Below are 10637 nucleotides of genomic sequence, written 5' to 3' on the forward strand. Positions count from 1 at the left end.
TTACCTGCTTTCATTGTCATTGCTCAGTATCCCGTAAGCCTTATGCTCCTCCACCACTTGGCCTTTCATTTGCCTTCATGTTCTGTCGCTAACATGCTCAGGGCAAACGTGCTGTGGGCTCATTTGTTTACATGCAAGCTCTTCTAACCTTGGACAAGAGGGGTCTGCATCCTGCATCTCACCCACCCCCACCACCCCTGCCTCATCCTTCACAACACAAAGGGGCCCTCCCTCCAGGTCCTTCTCTCCACAGCACCAAGGAACACACATCCGCCCCACAGCACCGCAGCTTGGAATGGTCTATTCCAGCCACAGTTCCACTCCCAAGGCCACCTCACCCCCTTAGAGAAAACCAGCTGATTGTGCTACAAACATGGTCTTACAAACAAGTCTGGGAGTTCTCCCTCCACCAGACCCCTACCCAGCAATCTGCATCAAAGCCGCCTCGGGAGCAAGTGCCCTACAATGCCCCTTCATGTAATGAACTATTTCCCAGCCTAGAACATTATGGAAGGTACACGGGAAAGGCCATTACCTGAGCTAATGAAATAATTAAGGAAAGGTCAAGCATGCAAATCCCCTCCACTCCTCCAAGCAAGGTCATTTGCAAGAGCAGCTGCAGCCAGAACTTGGTGGTAATTAGGCAGCTGAGTAATTACCAACACTAGCCCTCAGGGGATTTCACTGGGCAGCACCTAAGAAGAAGGAAGTGCTGCATTTTTGCACTGGGCAAAACGTGGGTGCCCCAGGATAGGGAATGGGGAAATGGTAGCTGTTAGAATAGGGAACCAGGCATTCATAAGCAGAAATGCTCATGAAAATCTTTACCCCATCTTCGACATACAGTCTCTGTCCCAAAGATAGCCATGAGAATGCATGGATCGGTCTGCCCAAGAGCTGAGAACAAAGGAGAGGGCTATGGCAACCTGCTAAATGAGCTCCTGGTCCTCCACTATCAGACTTCACCGCTCCCTCAAGCTGCCTTGCTATGGGGCTACGGCTCTCCCCACAGGAAAGAGATGAGGGCTATGCCGAGCTCCCTGAACGCTCCTTTTCAGGGGAACAGGAACGTGCCGATCAGTCGTGGGTGCAGTGCATCCACCACAACACGGCTGAGAATCCAGGCCGCGCTCTGGGATCGGAGGGCTGCCGTGTCCTTCTGGCAAAGCCCTGCTTCCTGCCAGCCAAGCTCCTTCCTGTAATAACCCAACCAACGTTTAGGAAGTGCTTGGAGTGAAATGTCCATGCTTTAGCGGGCTCCCTGTTGAACAGAGAGCTCTGAGAGGAAGGGGAAGTGGATGAGTGAGCGCAGGGACGGCTCTAGGTTTTTTGCTGCCCCAAGCAAAAAATTTGCTACCCCCAGCTCCGAGAGTGCAAGTGCCCAAGCCAAAAAAAAAAAGAGTGGCCAGAAGGCCGCCCCTGGAATCACGCCGCCCCAAGCACGTCCCTGCTTTGCTGGTGCCTAGAGCCGGTCCTGAGCGAGCGAGGGGGAACCAACATCAGCCACGCTGAGTCCAGTGGCGTCCACGTTGTATCATTTTTCCTCCCCTCGGCTTTGAACGTGAGCATCGCCCACTTACACTTCCCCAGTCCAGCCACTTGTCCTCCTGCAGACGCTTCATTTCATGGCCTCTGAAGAACCCACTGGGTTGGAGTCGCGAGGTTTTATTAGTGTTTGGCATGAGACCACCATCCTGTGACAAGCCAGAGGCCAGGCAGGGCAGGAGGGGGATGCTGCTATGTCGTGTTGTTTATGGGCTTTCTGAGCACTTCACAGATGGGACCAAAATGAACCTCACAACCTCCCCCTTTCTGCCATATGCCTGGCTAACGCTACCCTTCCAGCTCTACATGGCTGTTCGTAGAGTCAGGGAAGCAGCTTTATATCAGGGGCATCTTCCCAGCCCTATTGCTGGAGACGTTTAAAACTAGAAAGGACAAAGCCATAGAAAATATATTGTATGGGGCTAGATGACCTAACAGGAGGGCAGGATGGGTGAAGCTGGGGGGTTTCTTCCATGGGAACCTAGTCTACTTGAAGGTGTGTACAAGTCTGAGTGTTTTAGCTACATCATAAAACCACAAATCAGGCACATTTCTATTCTGTACAAGTGCTTATCCCATACCCATCGCCATGGCATCTGAGAGCCTTCCAGCAAGGAATTCAGCCATGGGACTGCTGCGTGGTCTTACCTGGCTCTTGGTTTCCAGGCACCAACCTCTCGCAGCCTTCGCTAAGGGTCCTTTGCTGTCTATGATGTTGTGCGAGCCAAGAGCTTCCTGAGGCGGGAGCCTTGTCAAGAGAGAAAGGAGGCAGAACGGCACCAGCACGTCAAAGGGGCTGTGGAGAGAGAGCCTCAGCACCCACCGATTTCATAACAGCTCGACGGCTTACTCCCTGGGAGGTGCGGGGGTGGGTGGAGGAGAGGAGAACAAGGGGGCTAAAATTAGATGAACAGGGTGGCCTTCAAACGCCCTATCCTTCCCTCAGCTCTGAACAAGGGTAGCACCAGGCCGGGCTCGTCCAAACCAGCTCCGGGCGGCTGCTCCAGCCGGCCGGCCTCCTCCCGGGACGTTATTTTATCACCCTCGCAGGAGGCACTTTGCTTGGGTTGGGTTTGTTTTTCTGGATGGTCTTTTCCCTCCAGCTGCTGCCTGGGGCAGCGTTTGCCAAAGCACGTCCCTGTCGGCGCGGCTTCTCTGGCGCTAGATTGCCACAGGGCGGGGGCAGGGCTGATGCGGAAGCACCAGGCCTCTGCATGAGTGGCCCTGGTCTCCCATTGATCCCCGAGGATCCACAGTGCGTGGGGCAGGTCCCAAGGCCTCCTCCTCGCTGGAGGCAAACCCTGACCCCCAGCAGCAGATTTCCTCCCTGGGAGAGGGCAGTGTGACCCACGGTTTGATCCTCTTACAGCGTTCACACCTGGGATCCTGGAAAGGGTTTGAAAAGGCTTCTGCCCCGTGAGCCTGGTACAGCCATAAATAATACGCCAAGCCCTGAAGGTCTCGCCCAGTCCTTATGGAAACAAAACCCACAGCGACTCCACAAAGAGCTTGGCTGAGGGAAAGCCAAAGGGCTCAGGGCATAGAAGAATAATAATGATATAATATGCTGCACCCCCAAATAGCCCACTGCATCCAGATATCTCAAAGCACTGCACAAAGGAGAGCAACACTTTACAAATGGGGAAACTGAGGCACAGAGGGTGGAGGCATCCTTCAAGTCTCAGCCTCATTCAGGCACTTGTAAGTCACCCAGCTGCATCAGGTGGATTGGATGAGATGGCAACATGGGGCCCAGTTTTCAAGTGCTCGGCATCCAATTCTTGGAAATCCAGCCACTTACTTTGGTGTGTAAATGGAAGCTGGGCTTGTCTGAATCTGGCCGATACAGCTGGGTCTTATCCGTGTGCTGAAGGCCCCCAGCCCACCCCTCCTCATATACACATTGAACAGCAAGCATGACAAGACAGGACCTTGTGGTACCCCAAAGCCGGCAGAGTAATCTGAGCAGCTATCAAGTGCTAGTTTCTGGGACCCCTCAAAAGGAACCGCCCGGTTCCCTCTCCTCTGGCTAGGAATAAGAGATGTGTCCACGCTCCCTCAGGATCAGTGGTTTTGAAGGCAGGTGACGGATCTAAACTAGTCTACGGGTCCATTGACTCTGAAAACTTGGCCCAGAGAGAGTCCTTAATGTGGGACGGGCACAGTCCATCAGTGCTTTGTTAACCGAGTGCAGGGAACGCGCTACAATTCCCCACAGGAGCTAACGCGAGGCATTTTAGCTTGTCCCTCTCACGCTTCACCCTCTGCACCATGCCGCTGCTGCTACGCCCCTGAAACCGCATTTTATTTCTTTGATTCCTTGTTAATCAAAAGCCAATTTCCCAGCCACATTCAGGAGGCCTAGTGACTACAGCACTCGGCGTTCACCTCTGGGGAATCAGATTCAGGTCCTGAGTGCCAAGAGCTTGATGGATCTCAGCTCAGTCCCTAGCAGAAATAAAAACCTCTACCACATGCAGTCCAGCACAGCTATCAATCTCAGCCTTCAGAGAGGCCCAGCAATTAGCTGATCCAGAGACTAAGGGGCAAATTCAGCCTTGGTGTCAGCAAGTATGAACTTCAGTGTAGCCTCACCCATTTGGACTGGGGCTGAAATTGGCCCTTTGGACTTTTCAGCACCTAGAGATGGTGGGTCCAACAGGTCAGGTTTACACAGTATTCAGTGAAGGGAGCCCCGCCCTGTGCATGAACAGAAATGACTTCAGTTACAGGGGCAGCTGGACCTGCAGCCTTCCCGGGCACAAGCGACCCCTCTGTGTTTCCTGAAGGAAGAATGTAAAGAACCAGATACTAACGAATGAGCACTTCTCTGTCCCCTTTGGCTTCTGGCAGGGATTTCATCTCGCTCTCTGGGAAGCAGAGCTGTAGCCGATGGATTATTTGTCTAGCCGACTGACTGACTGTTGTCTGGGCTCTCTGCTGTCTCCTGGGCCACCCGCCTCTTCCTCGCCAGCCTGCTGGGTTGGGGATGTTCTGCACCTTGGCATGACGGATGGGGCAAGCGGTGTGTTGCCTGGCTGAGCTGTGTGCCATCTCCTGCCCATCAAGAAGAAGAGGAGCCATCAGCAAGCAAATCCACAGAGCGCTCCAAGCCCGCTGCTGCTCCCATTGAAGCCAGCGATTGGCCACTGATTTCAGTGGGACCAGGGTCGGATCCCAGTGAGAGCAACGTGTGTCTCTTTCTCTTCTTCTCCTTCTAGCTTCTCCCCTCCCCCTGCTCTCCCTGGCTTCTCCAGCCCCTGCTCCTCATCTCGCCCTGGGAAGCGCCTTGTCATTCCACTGACAAGCTGGTGAACGTGGTTCCTGATTCATAGCGATATACACCCCTGTTAGGCTGCACGTATTTTATTAGAGGGACTCATTTTAATTAGGATTAGGCTGAGAATATAGCGTCTACCTTAATTAACACTCTAGGGGAGCAGTATTACCGACATAGCTGCAAGTCATCTCTAGCAGCGAGTGACTCAGCATGAGCCTGCGCTCTGGTTGTTAGAGGGGAGACAGGGACCCTGGTGCCTCCCATGCTGCTCAGCTGATGGTCTCTGGTGGGACCCTTTCTCCTTGGCCTTTGCCAGCCTCGGGGTCAAAGGAGCTAAGTAGGGCATCATCAGGATACTGAAGGACTTGTTCACCTGTGAAACAGCCATGCTGACACCACACAACCTTGTGTACTATTTGGTTTCACTGCCTCCTTAATGTTTCCCTCTCCCTTTTAATTCCCTTGGGCAGGGAGCTGCTGGCAACTCACCTGAGTTCGCTAACATGGCGGGGCTGCTCTTTCCAGAGTCCACAAGAAGTCCTGCTGGTGTTTCCCAGCCACCACTGCCTTCTCCTGTTTCTCTCCGAAGTTTCACCAGCTTCAGTATCTCGGGGCACTGGCCTGGAACCAAGCTCCAGGGGGACACAAACCTAGTGAGAAAGGTAAGAGCCCTGGCCCCTGCAACGCTCCCCAATCAATGGCTCTGAGCTAGAAGGCCACGCTGCCTCTGCCAAGTGTTTCAGGAGCTCGTAGAAGGAACCTGACAAATGCCATTTTAGAGTCATGGGTTTTAATGTCAGTACTGGCCAGCAATGCAAGGTTATCATTGCACTAGGGTGAAATTCACCCCTGTGCAGAGAGTCTGCACCACTTAAGCCCTCAAAATAGGTTTTAAGTGAGACTTATATGGTGCACAGGACATTTGCATGGGGGGTGAATTTCCTCCACTACTGAATCTTAGTGATAGAACCATTCCTCTTTCCTGCGAACAATCTGCAAAGAGATTAAATGCCTCAGCTGGGGCAGTTAGGCATAGCTCCCTCCCAGTCAATGAAACCACACCGATTTGCAGCAGCTGAGGAGCCAGCCCAAGAACCAGAATGACAGAACTTTCAACATGTGCCACAGGAGCATTTCAGGAGCACCAGATGTCAGAATCACAGTGGTAACTGGCAGTCCAGATCCCCTGAGCCTCAGACCTAACAACTGCTGGAGGAGGACAAAGCATATTCTTCTAGGCGCTCCAAATGAGAGGATAAAAAAACAAAAGAAAAAGAAAAAGAAAAGAAATGCTGCTGGCCCATCTGAAGGACCGTGTCCAGGTTATGGAAGCAAAGCTCTAACATCACATGGCATAGTGGGGGGGCATTATTAAAGAAAACAGTGACAAACTATAGATACAAACAAAAAAGACCTCCACACAGCTTGAGTTCCAGCTTTGTCTCCCTTCTTCACCAGGTCCACCAAGTCACCTTGTCTGAGGGGCCTCTACAGCTCACCTCGGGGCTGAATAGTACATTGCAAGTAAATGTATTACACTGCCAATTGGTGTGGGAACCTTAGAAAACCAGTGATAATACCGGGTAATCACCAAAGTCCCCTCTCCCACCCACCAACCTGAACAAGTTATTAAAAGGTGCAAAGAAGAAACACCAACGAAGAACAAACTTGCCGCTGTTGCTCCACCATCTAATCACTGCCTGAGCAATCAGCCATTTGACTAGGGAGAAGGGAAGAAAATCTGTTGATCAGAGTCAAGGGAAAATGGGTGTGAGAGCAAAGCACTGAGCCTGTCATGGTGGAGAATCCCACTCATGCACCCTCTCTGTACACAATCCCTCCCTGCTTAAAACTTCTTGCAGATGCTGGTTCACCATCCAGTCTGGAGACGTGCACATGCTATGGCTGATCCGTTGAAAGAATAAGGCAGTAAATGGCTGCATGGTGACTCACAAAACAGCATTTCAAAAACTGGCAAATCTGCCGAGCCGGCAGCCCTGTCTTGCGAGCGGTCTCCATGCCGCAGTGTTCCAGGAATCGTGGCACCCAGGGAGAAGAGCCCAGCCTGCCATAGTATGGGTGCTACCTCTTCTCATTCGATCTGGACACTGCTGTGGCTACTCAGGGGCTCTAATTGCTCTGGTAGCTCAGAGAGCATTTGCTACTGTAGGTAAAACAGCCAGAGCTGTATAATCAGTCTTTACCTGCTGGATGTTTCCTTCACACTCAGCCAGGGACTGTGGGGATAAAGGAGAGTCCAATAGGACAGATGAAAAAAAGAGCAGCTCCTTCCTTCTCGGGAGTCTTGCCAATATGGATGTCAAATGCTGCACGTGGGACACAACTCACAGATCTCCTGTGGAGTCGGGGGGGTGGGGTGTGGGGGGGGGGGATGAGCAGGCATTATCCAGCCCCTGTACAGCATCTGATCTGGAGTCTGGCTCTTGTACTGCAGGGGAAACTGGAATTTGCGGCATATTCCCAGTGCCAGAGAACTCCAGGGTTATTCTAGGCCTGGAGCGGGGGCTCGATGGTTGGTATTTATTTGTATGGGCTGTGACAACGCCAAGGCCCTGAAGGAATTCACCAAGGGACCCTTAATGAACCTGCGGTAGGGCAAAGAGTGAAAACAGCACCAGGGCTCCCAATTAATGGCCCTGCACCTGAGGTGCAAACAACAGATTGAGTGGGTAATGATTTTGTGATCAGTCGCAGCAGGAGCTATAATTCAGCAGGGCCCTGCTCTGCCCAGGGGCAGGAGAGGTCCCCTTGGGGCCTCCTGGAGCAGTGAGAGCCTGACACAGGCCTTTCCGATGGCCTCACATACCAGACTGCTCAGCCCCGGGGCCCGCGGAGCGGCAATCTGCCAGGAGCTTTGGTAGGTTATACCGTGAGGCCTGCAGGTGAAAATGAGGTGGGTCACCTCTGCCCAACTGCTCACAGCGGCATCTGCCGCCACCCTCGGGACTGGGGGGAGAGGCTGGGACTGATCTGCATGTGATGTCGCCTGGCGAGGAACTGCGAGACCAACAGCAGGGCAGGTGTGGCGGACATCAGGCCCTCGGTGTTGCTTTGCTGATAGCAACCGACGCAAACAGACAAGGGAACCCAATGCAAAGGCAAACAGGAGAACTACCAGTCACTGCCGTGACCACTCCCCAACTCCCGCACACCAAGTCTGGACAGGACCTCTCCCCACAGGCCGGAGAGCCCACTCCAGCAGCCATAGGTGTCGGGTGCGGGCAGGGGAGGCTGCACACAGGACCTGGGCCCTGCCAGATGGGGGGACATTGAGCAGCTTGGCAGGTGGCCCACAATGCCTTTCCCCAGCCCCGCACACACGGTACCAGAGCAGCACATTCCCTCACCCCAGAGGGGAAATCCATTGTCCCACTGCACACTCTCAGGGTAAGCGCAACGCTCTGCCTGCTGAGTGTCAAGCTGCCCGACCCTCCTCCTGACCCAGCCGTGCAGATTCAGCACCCTGTGCTGCGGGGATGGGTCTGAGCCTCTCCCTCAGGCATTGGCTAATGACCCTGGGGATCTGGAGGGGCCAGAGAGCACTTTTGCTTAGTTGGACAATTCCCTTTGAAAATCAGGCCACTGTTATTCAGGTGCCTCATTAAGGACTTTGGTGTCCCACTTTGCGAACCATCCAGGCTGAACTTCACTACATCTATAATTCCTTGACCCAGAATGCACTGGACCTCTCGAGTACGGCCAGCATTGCTTCTCCAGGGTGGTCTACAGCACAGATAGCTTCTTCCCAGGAGATCCCCCCATTAGCCCTTTGTACCCAACGTTACTATTATTTCACTATTGTCGCTGCCATGCGTTCCCTGCTGGAGAGATGATGGGTTTTGTGCAGAGGATTGCAGCCTGCGGGTGAGGGGGTTAGTTCCATTCCCTGTTTCTAAAATCTCAGCTCCCCATCTGGGTTGGTAGAAAAGCCTAGGCCCAAGAGTGGGGTGAGAAAACAGTAACAGAGGAATTCCCTGCACTCAGCTCTTCTGTGTTCCTAAGCTGGCGGTTGTTAAGGTTCCACTTATCGGTAGCTATAGCAGGGTTTTCTGGCACCTCCCCAGTCTCTTCCTTCTCCCTTTGGGATCCCCCCAGGTCTCAGCTCAGGGTTAGTCAACACTGACGAGCTGCTACACACTCTCAAACACTCAGCCGGCTGTGCACAGGCTGAGCTGCAATTCGGAGGACCGGAACATGGCCTCTAAGCCTAACAAAACTTGGAACAATGTGCGTCTGCTTCATTCCGTCAGCTTCCCTGCTTCCCCCTCCGATCCCAACATGGCGTCTGCTCACAACAAAGAGAAGCAGCAGCAGCAGAGGAGAACAAACAATTCAGTGAGCCCAGACACAGGCGAAGCCCAGGGTACTGGAGACGAACAGCAGGAGGAGACCCCTACCCCCCGAGACTCCAAGAGAGAGAGCCTAGGCAAAGAGCGAATGGCTCAGCTCCGAAGCCAACTGCAAGCCCAGCTGTCCATCAGGGAGCCGCAGGAGGACCTCAGCCCAGGCAGCCAGCTGATGAAGCTGGTAGAGAAAATCACTCACAGGGAGGCGGATGATGGAGGAGCTGTCTCTCCAAATGGCAGCGCAGGCCCCGAGGGCACAGCAGACAGTGCCTGTGCAGCGTGTGGGCCGCACAGCGACCCTGCTGGCTACACCGGGGAGCTTCCTGCAGAGGTGGAGAAGAAGCTGCAGAAGGAGCTGGCAGCACTGAGAGGGGAGGTTACTGCTAGTATCGAGGCCATGAGGAAGGATGTGGCCGAGGAGCTGAACAGCCTGCGTGAGACCCTGCAAGCTTACGGTGAGCATCACGCTCCGCTGACCTCAGAGCTGAGCCCACTGGAAAAGCAGGAGGAGGCTACATTTGGCCAGCCGAAAGGCCCCTACCACAGGGCTGGACAGAGAGATAAGCCGGGGGCCAGGATCCCATCAACCTTGGAGGAGGACTTCAAGGCTCGCTCGGTGCCCTCCCTCTGCCCACTGCCAGGCCCCAACAGAAACCAAGTCCTGCTCCGAGCCATGAGCCTGGTCACAGCCCAAAAAGCCCTGACTAGTAAACTGGAGCCCCGATCCAACTCAGACCCTGTGGAGCCATTGCAGCCGAAAAGCACCTTTCTACCCCCTGCAAACCTGAAACCCGTTGGCAAGAAGCAGCCTAAAAAGATCATGGCACCTCCAACTGCCAGGGGCCACCAGGAGACAGGAAAGTGTGGCGTGGCCACAAAATGGCCAGCAGAATAGTAATACCTCACCCACCGTATGACAGCACCGTATGACAGCCCACTGAGCGAGCCAGGCGTGGGAGAGGACAGTCAATGGGTTTTTGTTCTGCTACCAGAGCAGCCTCCCTCCCCCCCCAATCCTATCTGAATGGAGATGTTGGGAGAGGGAGCTAGCCAAGCACTGTGGCATGAGCATGGAATTCATGGGCTGCAGAGATCACTGCAGAGCACAAACCCTGTAACTGGCACAATCGCCAGGAAATTTGCACACCGTGGTGCCCTACAGGGAAGGAGCACCCAGAGTCTGGCCACAGCTGCACTCTCTGCATAGAAGCCTAGGTGTTCTCCAGATGGCTATGCCGTAGCCAGCACAGAAATGCTGTCTTTGATTCCTTACAGGGCTACTCTCTGTGAAGTGGCAGTGAGCAATGACTGGCCATCCAAGCCAGAGCAGTAGCTTTTAAGCTCCCCTTTATGGGGAGTCTGATGCATAATCAGTATAGTCTTTAATTTGTTTAATTAGCTGGTTGTTAAAGCGATGGACACTTAAAAAAACCCAACAACCTTAC

General features: G+C 53.7%; 1 long non-coding RNA gene across 1 annotated transcript; it reads right to left on the bottom strand.

Moving 5' to 3' along the window:
* Nucleotides 1–2201: 2201 nt before the first annotated feature.
* On the bottom strand, nt 2202–5490 carry LOC140898708 (uncharacterized). Its single transcript, XR_012155071.1, has 3 exons — nt 5315–5490; nt 4362–4602; nt 2202–2398 (listed from the first exon to the last, which is right to left on the bottom strand). It is a non-coding gene; the product is annotated as an uncharacterized lncRNA (long non-coding RNA).
* Nucleotides 5491–10637: the final 5147 nt, after the last annotated feature.

Source organism: Lepidochelys kempii, chromosome 15 (genome assembly GCF_965140265.1).
Source record: "Lepidochelys kempii isolate rLepKem1 chromosome 15, rLepKem1.hap2, whole genome shotgun sequence".
Classification (NCBI taxonomy): domain Eukaryota; kingdom Metazoa; phylum Chordata; order Testudines; family Cheloniidae; genus Lepidochelys; species Lepidochelys kempii.